Raw genomic sequence first — 6,000 nt, 5'->3', positions numbered from 1 at the left:
ACACAAATTTTTGGATGTGGCCAATGCTGGAATTTGTTTTACTTGACTACACATATTTGTTATGAGGGTTTTTGTTTTTTCTTTCTTTTTCAGTGGAAAGGGGTGAGGAGGGAGAGAAGATGGGTTTGCCTTAATTGAAAAACAATAAAAATAAGCTGGGGGGGTGGGAAGCCAGTTAAAATGCATTGCTCAGGAGGCTGTGTCGTTTCAGGGCCGTCCTGAGGGGTGTCAGACACCGGCAGAGAGCACATGCTCAGTTTGACCTTGGAACTCTGGGTGGGAGATTTCTCGGGAATCCTGGAATCTTCAGAGAACGTGGTACCCATCCCTCTCCCTTCCCCTGGGTTTTGTCTTGCTCCAGTGCACAAGCCCCACACTAGGTGTCACTCTTCTTTTGGGAGAGTTGTTGCTGCTCAGCTGGGATGCAAAATAGGTCCTGACCCATTCTCCATTTGGGAGCACCTTGAACCTGGATGGGACTTGGATGCTATGGGCAATCACTGTCAGCCGGAGGAAAAGCGGTCTCCCTAATCAAAAGGAGTGACCCAGAGATCCGGCTTTGCAGCTGGGGAGCAATCAGAGATAAGGAGGGAGCCTTTGACCTGGGTCTCTCAGCTGTTGCTCTTGCATCCAAAGATGCTACAGGGATCTCATCCCTTTTATGTGGCACAGCTGGCAAGAAGGGTTCAGTAGAAGAGAAGGACTGAGAACTCAGAACTGGCATTTTCAACCCCCCCCCCCCACTCCCTGGATACTTGTGCCAGGGAAGAGAAATGTCCAGTGAACTTAGAATAGTCCTATCCCAGCATGGATCTCTGCCTGGCACTTATACCTCTCTGGGACCTTGCCCTGGGGTCACCATTTCCTCATCTGCAAAATGGGGGGTTGGGGGGGATGGGGTTGGGCTAAATGGCCTCTAAAGGCCCCTCCAGCTTCAGATCCACAACACAATGACTGTCCACCCCTTCTCTCTGAGATTTACACTGTATATATCTTAATACATATAATTTTTTGTATGTTGACTACCCCCATTAGAATATGCATTGCTTGAGGCAGGAACCAAGTTTGCCTTTCTTGGTATTCCCTGCTGCTTAGTACAGTGCCTGGCATACAGTAAGGGTTTCATAAATGCTTGTTGACAGATTGATTGGTCGGCGGACTCACCCCATGAGAAAACACAGAAGCTAGGAGTTCCAAGATTGCTACCCTCTCCATTTCTCAGAGCCAAGGTTCTTTATCACTAGCTGGGAAATGTGAGAAAATATCTCAGATGTCCTTCTTTGGGACTGCCCATAAAGGTAAAAGTCCCTTTGCTCAATACTCCGAGAAATCCTCCCAAACTGTTTCATTGTAGTTGAATTTTATCCCAACAAATACAGGGCCAGAATTTATCTTCCCTCTCCCCTGTCTCCACCTCCAGTTTGTGGACCTAAGAGGATGAAACAGATCTGATACCCATCCTTTATGGAGGTAGGGAGGAAGGAAGAAAGGAAGGAAAGAAGGAAGGAAGGAAGGAAGAAAGGAAGGAAGGAAGGAGGGAAGGAAGGAAGGAGGGAGGGAAGGAGGTAGGGAAGGAGGGAAGGAAGGAAGAAAGAAAGAAAGAAAGGAAAGAAAGAAAGAAAGAAAGAAAGAAAGAAAGAAAGAAAGAAAGAAAGAAAGAAAGAAAGAAAGAGAAAGGGAAAGAAAAAGAAAGAAAGGTTTTGAAACCTGGAGGGGAAGTAGGGCCTCCTATAAACTATTCTCATCCTGAGGCCTCATCCTGGTGACCCTGGTTTCCTGAAAGCTATGCCAATAAAGTGAAATCTTTGGCAGATCCACCAACCTGGAAAGGATTCAAGTATCTGACTGGTAATGGGTTATGAATCTGTTATCTCAGGCATAGACTAGCTATGTGCAGAGGCTCAGCACAGTGTCTTGTATATAGTAAGCCCTTAATAAAATTTTATTGAATTGAATTGTTGAATCACCAGAAAGTTGGTTACCAGGTGATATTTGGGAGCCCCCATTAAAATGGTTTACTAAGGCATCTGTGTCCTAGGTTGGTCCTATGTAGATGAAACCACAGGTCTTTAAATTATTGAAGGGGAAAGAGGGAGGTTATCTCATACAAACCATAAATACCTTTTCTCCTTTTAGAGCTTTGAACCTTTCTCGTGTTGTTTTCTCTGTTATTTCTTGAAATGTTTGATGCAGAAAAGGATGTGGGGGTTGAAATATAACCCTACTTTATGGCAGGCCCCAAGAAGTATAAATAGCAGTGTCATTGTCCACTTTTCCTAAAATCCACCAACCAACACATCAGTCAGCTAGCATCTCTGGTGTGAGGGCTTGCCACGCCCTTTTCGGGACTTCTCATCCACCTTTGGCATCCACCTGATTCCCCCAACTCTCACCTGCAGCCGTAGCATACACAGCAACCACCCACCAGTTAACTGTCTTGGCAGACGGGCTAAACTAGGTTGAGGATAACTGAGAGGCATCAAACCCAGGTGAGTTAGGGAGATGTCTGCCCCAAGGACGTGAAGGCTTCTGCCTGAAGAATGGGCGGATAAGAGCAGTTTGTTCTGAAGGCCATGGAGGCAGCTGAAGCAGGAGCTGTGGAGCACTGAGAGCTTGGTCAGACATCAAAGATGCCGAAGTCATCCACTGCATCCTGGGCCATCGCTGGCCATCTTGACTCTTGTCTTGTCACTGGACTTGGATGACACTGGAAGAGAGAGTGAGGCTGATGATTTTGTGCAACTCTGCCTCATTTAAATCCAATTCACTTGCAAGTTAAGACATCATCCTGTGATGTCATTGGTCCTCTTTGAAGGATGAACAACTACAACAACAACATTGAGCACTTAAGAACGTCATCCCTGCCTTCAAGGAGCTCACAGTCTAATGGAGAAGACAACGCTATGTACATGAAAGAGATATACTGTGTAAATAGGAAGTCATCTTGGGAAGAAGGCACTGAGGAGGGGCAGGGTGGAGAGAACAGAAAAGGCCAGAAGGTAGGATCTGAGCTGAGAGGTGAGGGGCCTATAGGGGGCCTATAATATGCTGAACACTGTTCAAAAAGCATAGAACCAAATTATTTTGTTATAGAGTATAATAATTGATGGGAAGGACCCAAAAGCACCTAGGAACACCTCTGTTGGAGTATTTCCTCTATTCAAATCTGTGGCTGCTACTGATGCTTCTTTTATCAGAGCCAACCAAATGTTTATGAATTTAAACCAAAAGCAACTAATGAAACAGCATAACAAAATGATAATAGGGTACTGGATCACAAAATAGAGGCACTCTTCAGCATGTATAGTTAGAAGGGGGGGAAGGAAAAGAAGAGGAATAAATATTTATATAGAGCCTACTATGTGCAGGCACTGTACTTAGTGATTTTTTTACAAGTATCAACTCATTTGATCCTCACAGCAATCCTTCAAGGTAGTTGCTATTATAATCCCCGTTTTATAGTTGAGGAAACTAAGGTGAAGTGACTTGTCCAGGATCACACAGCTAATAAATTTCTGAGTCCAGATTTGAATTCAGGTCTTCTTGATTCTAGGCCCAATACCCTATCCACTGAGCCGTCTAGCTGCCTCTGATACACTTAAGAGTATTGGATTTGGAGTGATAGGATCTCAGTTAAAATCTTAGTTCCACCACTGAAAACTTGGGCACCGGACCTCGGTTTCTTTACCTGTAAAACACAGGGATCGGGCTAGATCATCTTTTAGGTGCCTTCTAGTTCTAAGTGTGGGATCCTTTCCCAAATGACTTCTACCTCTCACACAAGTTTCTCAAGAAACCACATTGCCTTCTCAACGCAGGATAAAGATGTATCCATTATTCAGGGAAAGATCCTAGGAAAGCTCATTGTAGATCTAAGAACAGCATCCTGGCTGGGCAATTCTGGCCTCCTGGCATAGGAACCAGATAATCCCTAAGATATTCTTTCCTCCCCTCCACCCCCACCCTGGCTGTCTTAAGAGTAGTTGTCTTGCTGTGGGATACCAGACAATCACCAAAACCCTGTGTCATGGAAACCAGAATTAACAACATAACTACTGTTTCCCCTCCTATCTCTCCTTGATTAAGCATTCCTTCAACCCTTTGTCTCATCCTTTGCAAGCCTCTCCCAGCCCTTTTCGAGCTCTCCCCACTTAGAGCTTCCTTATAATGAGAGCATGGAATCTGTACCCAAACAGACCCTCTCATGCCTAGTCAGTGTCTCTTATGTTCCGAGCCTTGGATCAAAGGATTTAGTGACTTTAGAAAGTATCCAGACTAAATCCCTTATTTTATAAATAAGGAAACTCAGACCCAGATAGATTAAGTGACTTATCCACAGTCACATAACTAATAAGTAAGAGAGCTGGGATATAAATTCAGAACTTCTTTCCCCAAATCTTATACTCCTTTACCTGTGCTAGGAGCTGGGTGCTGAGGTGGAGACAGTTTAGTCAAAACATGGAATGTTCTAGGTGGCACAGTGGATAGAGTGCTGGGCCTAGAGTCAGGAAGACTCATCAGCCTGAGTTCAAATCTGGTCTCAGCCATTTACTAGCTGTGTGACTCTGGGCAAGTCATTTAACCCTATTTGCCTCAGTTTCCTCATCTGTAAAATGAGCTGGAGAAGGAAATGACAAACCGCGCTTGCCAAGAAAACCCCAAATGGGGTCATGAAGAGTTGAACATGACTGAAATGACTGAATAACAACCGCATAATAAGGGTATGACACAAACATACTTGTAATTAATAAAAGTAATACTTCAGTACATTAAAAAGGTTCAGAATCAATATGTGTGTGTATCTGAGAGGAGTAGGGATTGTAATGAAAAGTTAAAACCAATGTCAGTGGGGGGAATGAGGAGGAGGAATCAGGGAGAGCTTCATGGAGGAGGTAGTATTTGACTTGGGCTTTAAAGGCTTGGTGGAAATTTAATAACAACAACAAAAAGGAATTTAATAGATAAAGAGGAGAAAAAGGACAATATTTACATCTCACAATCATTGAGTGTGTAAAGTAAAATATTATGAACTATCTACTAGGACATTGAAATAATATTGTCACAAAGACCATTTCTTTATGATGCTGTGTCTCGTAATGGAAATATACCAAGACTTGGTTTCTCAGAACTATGTATTGGTAGACACCTCCATCTAGACCAGAGATGGTTATATTTCACAGCGACGGGCTGGGCCATTCACCCCATGGTCAACGTGTTGGCAGGACCTTTGATGACTTTGGGTGGAGGAGTTGGAGGAGAATATTTCAAAAACAAATCCTGGTATGGGATCTCAACCACCCAGCGCAGCAATTTCCAAAAACTCACCCTTGGAACCAGTGTTCCCTTTGATACAAAGTATGTGGCCTGTCAGCGTCCTTTCCCTTTGATTAATCCAGGATTACTGTGAATGTGCAGTAATGACAAGGAGGCCAATGAGGAAGGGACCACACAGGGCTTTGACATCAGCGCTTAGCAACAAGAGTGCCAGACTCTCCAAGCTGCCCGCTTACTTCGTCTCAAGCTTTATTTGCTGGGGCTTTTTTTTTTCCTTTCCCTGACAGACTTCTTTCAGATGAGCAAAGCAGAGGACCGTTTTCATTTTTGTTTTTTTTAATTTTCCAGGAGTCTACTTTTCTCTGCAAGAGTCTTGTTGGCATTGTTGAGGTACAGGCTATTTTCCAACTCAAGAAATACAACTAGTAAGGATTCTGTGTTCTAATTATTTGACTGAATTTACAGGTAACTCCTTTGTAATATCTGCCAGGTGTGTCTTTTCCCCTTTATTCTGAGTTTTTCTTTCTACTCTGTTTTCTGAGAAACCTGATGTAACTTGGCTGGAGGGGGATGATCCATCTATAGTGGGGGTGGAATAGGTATTATGATGGCTGTTTTGGAGTAGAGGTTCTCATTTTACAAATCTAGTCAAGTAAATGTGATTCTCCCCCTTGTGTTGCATGCTTGTTTTGGGTGATATCATGTATTACAGGCTAATAACCTGGC

The sequence above is a fragment of the Vombatus ursinus genome, unplaced genomic scaffold, assembly GCF_900497805.2.
Source record: "Vombatus ursinus unplaced genomic scaffold, bare-nosed wombat genome assembly UNPS02014778.1, whole genome shotgun sequence".
Classification (NCBI taxonomy): Eukaryota; Metazoa; Chordata; class Mammalia; order Diprotodontia; family Vombatidae; genus Vombatus; species Vombatus ursinus.
The sequence above is the reverse complement of the archived record's forward strand: the minus strand, read 5'-3'. Positions refer to the sequence as shown.